Here is a 13,150-nt window from a genome sequence, read left to right on the forward strand (position 1 = left end):
GTGTAACTGATTCTAAGAATCAGACGCATAGATACGACGGGTCGGATTAGGACTTACGACGGCGTACATGGCGCTGCGCCGTCGTAAGTCCTTTAAAAATCTGGGCCTAAGACTCTCCTGGTAACTACATGTACTCCTCACCTAACGACCGTGTTCCATTTCAACAACCAGGTCATTAAACAAATTGGTCGTTAAACGGTGAATCACAAGATATCAATATTTTCAGCATTCTTAACTACTGTACTGTACTGTATGGTGATAAAAAAGCCTAAACACTAAACTCCAGCTCAATACCATTGTTTTAATTTGCAAAAGTACAGAACAAAAACGCAAATTTTGTACTGTACAATACAATGATGTATATACGCAACGTTAGAGTGGGGAGAGCCAGTCGTAAATCCGAGGACTCGTTAAATGAGTAAGTTGTTAAACGAGGAGTATCTGTACCATGCACCATGTAGAAATCACTGTGGAAGAAGTATGTGCTGCAAAGTAAAGAGAACAATGGTTTCTGACCTAGACATTCTTTACACGATGGAAGAATCTGGAAGACAACAGGATTGATAGTTATGGAGTGGGTGCTGAATGATGGTGTAGACTAGTCTGATTTTGTCATGCTTGAAGCTCCTTATGTTCCTCTAATGTGAGGGTGTGGGACACTATTTTAGTGCCCATTGTGTTGGCCCACAGTATATTAAATATTTTTTTTCCTGGTTTGGGACATGGAGAATAATTGGGAAGCCACCGTTTGCCCTTTGGGTTTGAGCTCCGTCCAGGGACCAGAAGTAACAGTCCTGAGTTCAGAGGAAACTTTTTAGCTAGTTCTGGAGTTCTGAGTTTGGAGGACAATGTTGGATAGCCTTGGAGCCCTGAGTTTGGATAACAATTTTGGATAGCCTTGGAGCCCTGAGTTTGAAAGACAATTTTGGATAGCCTTGGAGCCCTGAGTTTGGAAGACAATTTTGGATAGCCTTGGAGCCCTGAGTTTGGAAGACAATTTTGGATAGCCTTGGAGCCCTGAGTTTGGAAGACAATTTTGATTAGCCTTGGAGCCCTGAGTTTGGAAGACAATTTTGGATAGCCTTGGAGCCCTGAGTTTGGAAGACAATTTTGGATAGCCTTAGAGCCCTGAGTTTGGAAGACAATTTTGGATAGCCTTGGAGCCCTGAGTTTGGAAGACAATTTTGATTAGCCTTGGAGCCCTGAGTTTGGAAGACAATTTTGGATAGCCTTGGAGCCCTGAGTTTGGAGGACAATTTTGGATAGCCTTGGAGCCCTGAGTTTGGAAGACAATTTTGATTAGCCTTGGAGCCCTGAGTTTGGAAGACAATTTTGGATAGCCTTGGAGCCCTGAGTTTGGAAGACAATTTTGGATAGCCTTGGAGCCCTGAGTTTGGAAGACAATTTTGGATAGCCTTGGAGCCCTGAGTTTGGAAGACAATTTTGGATAGCCTTGGAGCCCTGAGTTTGGAAGACAATTTTGGATAGCCTTGGAGCCCTGAGTTTGGAAGACAATTTTGGATAGCCTTGGAGCCCTGAGTTTGGAAGACAATTTTGGATAGCCTTGGAGCCCTGGGTTTGGAAGACAATTTTGGATAGCCTTGGAGCCCTGAGTTTGGAAGACAATTTTGATTAGCCTTGGAGCCCTGAGTTTGGAAGACAATTTTGGATAGCCTTGGAGCCCTGAGTTTGGAGGACAATTTTGGATAGCCTTGGAGCCCTGAGTTTGGAAGACAATTTTGATTAGCCTTGGAGCCCTGAGTTTGGAAGACAATTTTGGATAGCCTTGGAGCCCTGAGTTTGGAAAACAATTTTGGATAGCCTTGGAGCCCTGAGTTTGGAAGACAATTTTGGATAGCCTTGGAGCCCTGAGTTTGGAAGACAATTTTGGATAGCCTTGGAGCCCTGAGTTTGGAAGACAATTTTGGATAGCCTTGGAGCCCTGAGTTTGGAAGACAATTTTGGATAGCCTTGGAGCCCTGAGTTTGGAAGACAATTTTGGATAGCCTTGGAGCCCTGAGTTTGGAAGACAATTTTGGATAGCCTTAGAGCCCTGAGTTTGGAAGACAATTTTGGATAGCCTTGGAGCCCTGAGTTTGGAAGACAATTTTGATTAGCCTTGGAGCCCTGAGTTTGGAAGACAATTTTGGATAGCCTTGGAGCCCTGAGTTTGGAGGACAATTTTGGATAGCCTTGGAGCCCTGAGTTTGGAAGACAATTTTGATTAGCCTTGGAGCCCTGAGTTTGGAAGACAATTTTGGATAGCCTTGGAGCCCTGAGTTTGGAAGACAATTTTGGATAGCCTTGGAGCCCTGAGTTTGGAAGACAATTTTGGATAGCCTTGGAGCCCTGAGTTTGGAAGACAATTTTGGATAGCCTTGGAGCCCTGAGTTTGGAAGACAATTTTGGATAGCCTTGGAGCCCTGAGTTTGGAAGACAATTTTGGATAGCCTTGGAGCCCTGAGTTTGGAAGACAATTTTGGATAGCCTTGGAGCCCTGGGTTTGGAAGACAATTTTGGATAGCCTTGGAGCCCTGAGTTTGGAAGACAATTTTGATTAGCCTTGGAGCCCTGAGTTTGGAAGACAATTTTGGATAGCCTTGGAGCCCTGAGTTTGGAGGACAATTTTGGATAGCCTTGGAGCCCTGAGTTTGGAAGACAATTTTGATTAGCCTTGGAGCCCTGAGTTTGGAAGACAATTTTGGATAGCCTTGGAGCCCTGAGTTTGGAAAACAATTTTGGATAGCCTTGGAGCCCTGAGTTTGGAAGACAATTTTGGATAGCCTTGGAGCCCTGAGTTTGGAAGACAATTTTGGATAGCCTTGGAGCCCTGAGTTTGGAAGACAATTTTGGATAGCCTTGGAGCCCTGAGTTTGGAAGACAATTTTGGATAGCCTTGGAGCCCTGAGTTTGGAAGACAATTTTGGATAGCCTTGGAGCCCTGAGTTTGGAAAACAATTTTGGATAGCCTTGGAGCCCTGAGTTTGGAAGACAATTTTGGATAGCCTTGGAGCCCTGAGTTTGGAAGACAATTTTGGATAGCCTTGGAGCCCTGAGTTTGGAAGACAATTTTGGATAGCCTTGGAGCCCTGAGTTTGGAGGACAATTTTGGATAGCCTTGGAGCCCTGAGTTTGGAAGACAATTTTGATTAGCCTTGGAGCCCTGAGTTTGGAAGACAATTTTGGATAGCCTTGGAGCCCTGAGTTTGGAAAACAATTTTGGATAGCCTTGGAGCCCTGAGTTTGGAAGACAATTTTGGATAGCCTTGGAGCCCTGAGTTTGGAAGACAATTTTGGATAGCCTTGGAGCCCTGAGTTTGGAAGACAATTTTGAATAGCCTTGGAGCCCTGAGTTTGGAAGACAATTTTGGATAGCCTTGGAGCCCTGGGTTTGGAAGACAATTTTGGATAGCCTTGGAGCCCTGAGTTTGGAAGACAATTTTGAATAGCCTTGGAGCCCTGAGTTTGGAAGACAATTTTGGATAGCCTTGGAGCCCTGAGTTTGATGGAACATTTTTGAAACCTGAACTGAATTATGCAAGTGAACCAAATGTCTCTTCTGCAGAAGTTGGTTCATGTGACATCCACACTACAAGCACAGTAGTGACACCATTAAATCTAATGCCCCGTACACACGATCGGAAATTCCGACAGCAAAAGTCTGATGTGAGCTTTTGAACGGAAATTCCGACCGTGTGTATGCTCCATCTGACTTTTGCTGTCCGAATTTCCCCCAACAAAAGATTGAGAGCTGGTTCTCAAATTTTCCGACAAAATTCCTATCGAAAAATCTGATCACCTGTAGCTATTCCGACGCATGCTCGGAAGCAATTCGACGCATGCTCGGAAGCATTGAACTTCATTTTCTCGACTCGTCGTAGTGTTGTTGACGGACGAAAGTTCAGAGAACTTTTGTGTGACCGTGTGTGTGCAAGCCAAGCTTGAGCCGAATTCTAAGGTTGTTCTGACGGAAAATCCGATCGTGTGTACGGGGCATTACTCCAAATCTGGTGACAAGTCTGGTAACAGTCAGAGGCAGCAGAGCCATAGATGATCTCACACTGCAGATATGCAGCTATGAGGCTCAAGGCACAATAGTGCACTACTATTCTACAGGAGAATTTTAAGACAACAGGTACATTTTTCAAGGTACAGCTTAGGCACAATTGGAGAAGAATTCTAGGTATATATTTTATATATTGTATAGTTACATCGGGCCAGCTTAGACCGATGTATCGATGCATATGCCATAATGACCTCCTGGGGCTGACTTCCTGTGTTCAGAATGCACTGGAGTAGTGGTGTCTACTACAGTGATTTCCAGCTTCAATCACAAGGCCCGCGGGCCAAATTCGGCCCTCCAGGCCATTTCATGTGGCCCTCGCACCTCTCCTGCAGCTGCAGGAGAGCTCCAGCCCTCCTCTGGTCCTACTCCAGACCCCTACTTTTTGCTTTCAAGCAATGCATCCAGCTTCTTCCCAGCATAAAGAAAGGGGGTGCACTGTGATGCAAGAGAGAGTGGGGGCAGAGGCGGCTCTTTAATTAGGCGGTCGCCTAAGGCCTCGCACTTACAGGGGCCTCGCAGCCGCCTAATTTGCCTCTGCTCAATCGCTGTGTGATAGATCCGTGCAACTTTCTGCAGCCATTTTTCTTTGCATGAGTTTTTTTACCCATTATGGGCATGGTGGGGCCCCCGTGTCTAAGTTTTGCTTAAGGCCTTACAAAGCCTCTGAGTGGGGGACTCAACCTCTGATGGTGGGGGGGCTCTTGACATCTAATGTAAAGGGGAGGTGATCGCTGGACATCTAATCTTACAGATACAACCGGCCCTTTTGAGGGCAATCATAGTGCTGATGCGGCCCGCGATGAGATTGAGTTTGACACCCCTGGTCTAGAGGGATCCCACCGTTATGGTTAATGCATAAGGTACATTGGTACAACTGGTCCGATGTAACTATGCATAAAAAAAAAATCCATACCGATACCTGGAATTCTTCTTTAACATTTGTAGATGTTCTTTATGACAGCATTTTTTTACTTTTAGGATTCAGATCCACTTTAGAAAAACCAACCATAAGACGTTGCACACCTTTTGCTTTGATATAGCTGGAATGTATACCTGGAATGCAGATTTAATCTGAAGATTCAATTGGGCTTGAAGTTATATTTTAGAAACCACCCTTGGTTAATATTTAATCTGCTAATCACCCAGAAATGAAATTCTCGGTATTACCTGTATAATTGTTTACCTCCGGCATTGTGGCAAGGTTAGTTGCACAAATATCACTTTGTACCAAATTAATTGCTTTTCTGTCTTATCAAGAAATTTAGCATTTTTATAAAAACATATCTGTTATTATAATTATAACTCACTTCTTATCTTGCATGCTTTTCCGCAAATACCCAACTTTCTGATTTATAAACAACTGGCAGGTTCTTAGCGATGGAGAAGTTTTGAATGTTGAGATTTTCAGTGGCGGTAATTTTGATCTTGGTGGTCCTCAAGCTTCCATTACTAGTGCATTCAGCAGTGTATTTTATGTATGGATAGCAAAAAAAATGGAAACCTATCTCTGGTGGCCTGGTGACTATCTACCTTGTATTCCAGTAGCTTGCCTGTATCTATGACCATCTCTTGTAGCATGCTTGTTGTCTATGACCATCTCTTGTAGCATGCTTGTAGTCTATGACCATCTCTTGTAGCATGCTTGTTGTCTATGACCATCTCTTGTAGCATGCTTGTAGTCTCTGACCATCTCTTGTAGCACACATGTTGTCTATGACCATCTCTTGTAGCATGCTTGTAGTCTATGACCATCTCTTGTAGCATGCTTGTAGTCTATGACCATCTCTTGTAGCATGCTTGTAGTCTCTGACCATCTCTTGTAGCATGCTTGTAGTCTCTGACCATCTCTTGTAGCATTCCTGTAGTCTCTGACCATCTCTTGTAGCACGCATGTTGTCTATGACCATCTCTTGAAGCATTCCTGTAGTCTCTCTGACCATCTCTTGTAGCACACATGTTGTCTATGACCATCTCTTGTAACATGCTTGTAGTCTATGACCATCTCTTGTAGCATGCTTGTAGTCTCTGACCATCTCTTGTAGCACACATGTTGTCTATGACCATCCCTTGTAGCATGCTTGTAGTCTCTGAACATCTCTTGTAGCATGCTTGTAGTCTATGAACATCTCTTGTAGCATGCTTGTAGTCTATGAACATCTCTTGTAGCATGCTTGTAGTCTATGACCATCTCTTGTAGCATGCCTGTAGTCTATGACCATCTCTTGTAGCATGCTTGTAGTCTCTGAACATCTCTTGTAGCATGCTTGTAGTCTCTGAACATCTCTTGTAGCATGCTTGCAGTCTCTGAACATCTCTTGTAGCATGCTTGTAGTCTATGACCATCTCTTGTAGCATGCCTGTAGTCTATGACCATCTCTTGTAGCATTCCTGTAGTCTCTGACCATCTCTTGTAGCAAGCATGTTGTCTATGACCATCTCTTGTAGCATTCCTGTAGTCTCTGACCATCTCCTGTAGCATGCATGTAGTCCCTGACCATCTCTTGTAGCATGCTTGTAGTCTATATACATCTCTTGTAGCATTCCTGTAGTCTCTGACCATCTCTTGTAGCACGCATGTTGTCTTTGACCATCTCTTGAAGCATTCCTGTAGTCTCTCTGACCATCTCTTGTAGCACACATGTTGTCTATGACCATCTCTTGTAGCATGCTTGTAGTCTATGACCATCTCTTGTAGCATGCTTGTAGTCTCTGACCATCTCTTGTAGCATGCTTGTAGTCTCTGACCATCTCTTGTAGCACACATGTTGTCTATGACCATCCCTTGTAGCATGCTTGTAGTCTCTGAACATCTCTTGTAGCATGCTTGTAGTCTCTGAACATCTCTTGTAGCATGCTTGTAGTCTATGACCATCTCTTGTAGCATGCCTGTAGTCTATGACCATCTCTTGTAGCATTCCTGTAGTCTCTGACCATCTCTTGTAGCAAGCATGTTGTCTATGACCATCTCTTGTAGCATTCCTGTAGTCTCTGACCATCTCCTGTAGCATGCCTGTAGTCCCTGACCATCTCTTGTAGCATGCTTGTAGTCTATATACATCTCTTGTAGCATGCCTGTAGTCCCTGACCATCTCTTGTAGCATGCTTGTAGTCTATGACCATCTCTTGTAGCATTCCTGTAGTCTCTGACCATCTCTTGTAGCATTCCTGTAGTCTCTGACCATCTCTTGTAGCATGCATGCTGTCTCTGACCATCTCTTGTAGCACGCATGTTGTCTATGACCATCTCTTGTAGCATTCCTGTAGTCCCTGACCATCTCTTGTAGCATTCCTGTAGTCTCTGACCATCTCTTTTAGCATGCTTGTAGTCCCTGACCATCTCTTGTAGCACGCATCTGTCTTTGACCATCTCTTGTAGCATGCTTGTAGTCTATGACCATCTCTTGTAGCATTCCTGTAGTCTCTGACCATCTCTTGTAGTATGCCTGTATTCCCTGACCATCTCTTGTAGCATGCATGCTGTCTCTGACCATCTCTTGTAGCATGCATGTTGTCTATGACCATCTCCTGTAGCATTCCTGTAGTCTCTGACCATCTCTTGTAGCATGCATGCTGTCTCTGACCATCTCTTGTAGCATGCATGTTGTCTATGACCATCTCCTGTAGCATTCCTGTAGTCTCTGACCATCTCTTGTAGCATGCATGCTGTCTCTGACCATCTCTTGTAGCACACATGTTGTCTATGACCATCTCTTGTAGCATTCCTGTAGTCTCTGACCATCACTTGTAGCATGCCTGTAGTCCCTGACTATCTCTTGAAGCACGCATGCTGTCTTTGACCATCACTTGTAGTCTCTGACCATCTCTTTTAGCATGCATATAGTCTCCAACCATCTCTAATAATATGCATGCTGTCTCTGACCATCTTTTGTAGCATGCCTGTGGTCTGACCCCCCTCTCTGACCCCCCAGGGTGCAAGGCTCCTGACGAGGGTAAGGAACACTCAGGTCCACCTAGCCAAAAGGCCTGGCAGACCCCTCTCCTCCTCCTCAGCCAAAGCTAATCACTGAGTACCAGGTGAGGGGCTCTCCCAAATAGAGACTCCCCAAGGCAGGGGAGGAACCTGATGCCCACACATCCTCCCCCTAGACTTCAGGGTAGGAGCGAGGACCCACACCATCATCCTGAGTGGAAAAGAGAAAACAAATTTTGTTCTGTTCGGTTTTCTTGCCCATCGGAAAGGTCCCTCAGGACCCCCATCATACATCCTATCCATGTTAGACACTGATAAGAACAGATACTATGAATGTAATCAGACAGATAAAGAGATGGCCAGGAGCAGAGCATGTTCTACCTTATATAAGGGTATGTGTTATGGTGTGTTATCCCTGTGATGTTATCAGACAGGTGGGTGGAGGATTGGAGTGATCAGACAGGTGGGTGGAGGATTGGATTGGTCAGACAGATAGGTGGAGGATTGGAGTGATCAGACAGGTGGGTGGAGGATTGGAGTGATCAGACAGGTGGGTGGAGGATTGGATTGGTCAGACAGGTGGGTGAAGGATTGGATTGGTCAGACGGGTAGGTGGAGGATTGGAGTGATCAGACAGGTGGGTGGAGGATTGGAGTGATCAGACAGGTGGGTGGAGGATTGGATTGGTCAGACAGGTGGGTGAAGGATTGGATTGGTCAGACGGGTAGGTGGAGGATTGGATTGGTCAGACAGGTAGGTGGAGGATTGGATTGGTCAGACAGGTGGGTGAAGGATTGGATTGGTCAGACGGGTAGGTGGAGGATTGGAGTGATCAGACAGGTGGGTGGAGGATTGGAGTGATCAGACAGGTGGGTGGAGGATTGGAGTGATCAGACAGGTGGGTGGACGATTGGAGTGATCAGACAGGTGGGTGGAGGATTGGATTGGTCAGACAGGTAGGTGGAGGATTGGATTGGTCAGACAGGTGGGTGGACGATTGGAGTGATCAGTCAGGTGGGTGGAGGATTGGAGTGATCAGACAGGTGGGTGGAGGATTGGAGTGATCAGACAGGTGGGTGGAGGATTGGATTGGTCAGACAGGTAGGTGGAGGATTGGATTGGTCAGACAGGTAGGTGGAGGATTGGATTGGTCAGACAGGTGGGTGGAGGATTGGAGTGATCAGACAGGTGGGTGGAGGATTGGATTGGTCAGACAGGTAGGTGGAGGATTGGATTGGTCAGACAGGTGGGTGGAGGATTGGAGTGATCAGACAGGTGGGTGGAGGATTGGAGTGGTCAGACAGGTGGGTGGAGGATTGGATTGGTCAGACAGGTGGGTAGAGGATTGGAGTGATCAGACAGGTGGGTGGAGGAGTGGATTGGTCAGACGGGTAGGTGGAGGATTGGATTGGTCAGACGGGTGGGTGGAGGATTGGATTGGTCAGACAGGTAGGTGGAGGATTGGATTGGTCAGACAGGTGGGTGGAGGATTGGATTGGTCAGACAGGTGGGTGGAGGATTGGATTGGTCAGACAGGTAGGTAGAGGATTGGATTGATCAGACAGGTTGGTGGAGGATTGGATTGGTCAGACAGGTGGGTGGAGGATTGGATTGGTCAGACAGGTGGGTGGAGGATTGGATTGGTCAGACGGGTAGGTGGAGGATTGGAGTGATCAGACAGGTTGGTGGAGGATTGGATTGGTCAGACAGGTGGGTGGAGGATTGGATTGGTCAGACAGGTAAGTGGAGGATTGGATTGGTCAGACAGGTGGGTGGAGGATTGGAGTGATCAGACAGGTAGGTGGAGGATTGGAGTGGTCAGACAGGTGGGTGGAGGATTGGATTGGTCAGAGGGGTAGGTGGAGGATTGGATTGGTCAGACAGGTGGGTGGAGGATTGGATTGGTCAGAGGGGTAGGTGGAGGATTGGATTGGTCAGACAGGTGGGTGGAGGATTGGATTGGTCAGACAGGTGGGTGGAGGATTGGATTGGTCAGACAGGTGGGTGGAGTATTGGATTGGTCAGACGGGTAGGTGGAGGATTGGAGTGATCAGACAGGTGGGTGGAGGATTGGATTGGTCAGAGGGGTAGGTGGAGGATTGGAGTGATCAGACAGGTAGGTGGAGGATTGGATTGGTCAGACAGGTGGGTGGAGGATTGGATTGGTCAGACAGGTGGGTGGAGGATTGGATTGGTCAGAGGGGTAGGTGGAGGATTGGATTGGTCAGACAGGTGGGTGGAGGATTGGATTGGTCAGAGGGGTAGGTAGAGGATTGGATTGGTCAGACAGGTGGGTGGAGGATTGGATTGGTCAGACAGGTGGGTGAAGGATTGGATTGGTCAGACGGGTAGGTGGAGGATTGGAGTGATCAGACAGGTGGGTGGAGGATTGGAGTGATCAGACAGGTGGGTGGAGGATTGGATTGGTCAGAAAGGTGGATGGAGCACCAGAGGGTTGCGTTGGAAGGTCTGCAGACATAAACACAATTTTTAGGTTCCACAGTCGACTGTCTACCCAAATCTACCAAAAGATTAAGTCCTTATGAGCAGGGCCATCTCTAATGCTGATTGGACCCTGGGCAAAACATTTCTTAACGCCCCCCCCCCCCCATGCAATTTCGCTCTCCACCTGCTCTCAGACCAACAGTAAATATCAGCTAAACTTTAAATCAGTTCACTGTATCAGATCAGGCAGTAATTGGAATTGGTTGCTAGAGGTTACAGCGTATCATTACCACTTACTGACTGGTTGCTAGAGGTTACAGCACACATTACGCCTCACTGATTAGTTGCTAGAGGTTACAGCACATGATTTCTTCTTGTTGATTGGCTTCTAGAGATTACTGTACAGTAATACTGCTCACTGATTGGTTGCTAGAGGTTACAGCACATCATCTCTTCACTGCAGAGGGGCATGATATACATATGAATGCCGCCTTTATTTACATATGAATGCCACCGGCCTCAGCTATTTACATATGAATGCCGCCACTATTTACATATGAATGTCATTGTTATTTACATATGAATGCTGGTTATTTACATGTAAACAAAGGGTCTGCGGGTGAGTCATCTGTACACAACACTTGGGCAGCACTGGTAGCAGCACTTCACACTGAGATATCAGGACACAGAACAGGACAAGGGACAAGGGAATTTACACTGGGATAGTTGGCAAGTCTGAGGCAGCTGATTTGGGCCCCACAACAATGACAGGGCTCGGGGCAGCTTCCCCTTTTGCCCTGCCTTAATGACGGCCCTGCTACTGAGACTCAACCCCTGTAATCAGCATTGGAACTCACCAGACAGTCAGCTGTCTCGTAGACTCGGGGGAAGTCTGTTTCCAGTAACAGATCTTTAATTATGACGGTGGGAAAAATCAGGGCGGCAGAGCTGCGCCACATTTCTCAGACTCGCGCTGAGCCATCAATATTAGTTCAATGTCTTTGACTTGGCTGTATCTTCCTGCGTTCGGGAGCTAATGAGTTGGAATGCCATCTAATGTGACAGCACAATGGGAACGCCATTGATGTCAGAGAGATATAATACACCAAAGGTTTACGTATCACCGGATTGCAACACAATAACGCTGAATAACAGAGGTGAATAGGTGGCAGGGTGAGGTAGGAATGTCCCCGAGGCCTACAAGTTCCTGGAAGCAGGCCTGCTTTATCCGTGCCCTCCATAGCATATCGTACTGGAGAATGGGGTCAGCGCACATGCCATGGCTGACTAATCAAACGGCCCGGTTTACCAAACCCGGAGGGGTTGAGTGGGGTGTACGTGAGTCACATGGCCCAACCTGCATACACTTTACTAGAGTAATGAAGCAAGGAACATGATAACAGGCCCGCAGCTAGCATGGAGGCAGGAGGTCTACCCAGAGAGGTCCATTATACTATCTCACATTCCAGAGCTAGTCTGGGTGGAATCAGCGCCCTCTTGTGGTCTGTAGTACTAAAAAGTGTAATGCAGACGATCGGACATTCATAGCTAGATTCAGAAAGACTTAGGCCGGCGTATCAGTAGATACGCCGGCCTAAGTCCGAATCTGCGCCGACGCTAATTTAACCACTTAAGCCCCGGACCAATATGCTGCTAAATGCCCAAAGGCAGTTTTACAATTCGCCACTGCGTCGCTTTAACAGACAATTGCGCGTTCGTGCAACGTGACTCCCAAACAAATTTGACGTTCTTTTTTCCCCACAAATAGAGCTTTCTTTTGGTGGTATTTGATCACCTCTTTTTTTTTTTAGTTTTTGCGCTATAAACAAAAATAGAGCGGCAATTTTGAAAAAAATTCAATATTTTTTACTTTTTGCTGTAATAAATATCCCCCAAAAACATATATATAAAAAAAAATTTTCCTCAGTTTAGGCCGATACGTTTTCTTCTACCTATTTTTGGTAAAAAAAATCGCAATAAGCGTTTATCGATTGGTTTGCGCAAAATTTATAGCGTTCACAAAATAGGGGGTAGTTTTATTATTTATTTATTTTTTACTACTAATGGTGGCGATCAGCGATTTTTTTCGTGACTGCGACATTATGGCGGACACTTTGGACAATTTTGACACATTTTTGGGACCATTGTCATTTTTACAGCAAAAAATGCATTTAAATTGCATTGTTTATTGTGAAAATGACAGTTGCAGTTTGGGAGTTAACCACAAGGGGGCGCTGTTGGAGTCAGGGTTCACCTAGTGTGTGTTTACAACTGTAGGGGGGTGTGGCTGTAGGACTGACGTCATCGATCGAGTCTCCTTATAAAAGGGATCACTCGATCGATGCGCCGCCACAGTGAAGCACGGGGAACCCGTGTTTACATACGGCTCTCCCCGTTCTTCAGCTCCGGGGAGCGATCGCGCCGTCGTCCCGGATCACTCCCCACGTAAATCTGACCGCCGCATGTAGCGGGGGGGTCCCGATCGGACCCCCGACCCGCGGAAAGGCAAGGACGTATATATACGCCCATCTGCCTGTCCGTGCCATTTTGCGGACGTACATATACATGCGGCGGTCGGGAAGTGGTTAAGCGTATTCTGGTAACCAGATACGCCTAAATTAGGCTCCGATACGAGCGGCGTAAGTGTCTTACACCGTCGTATCCTAAAGTGTAATTTTTAGGCTGACCGCTAGGTGGCGCTTCCATTG

The sequence above is a fragment of the Rana temporaria genome, chromosome 2 (assembly GCF_905171775.1).
Source record: "Rana temporaria chromosome 2, aRanTem1.1, whole genome shotgun sequence".
Classification (NCBI taxonomy): domain Eukaryota; kingdom Metazoa; phylum Chordata; class Amphibia; order Anura; family Ranidae; genus Rana; species Rana temporaria.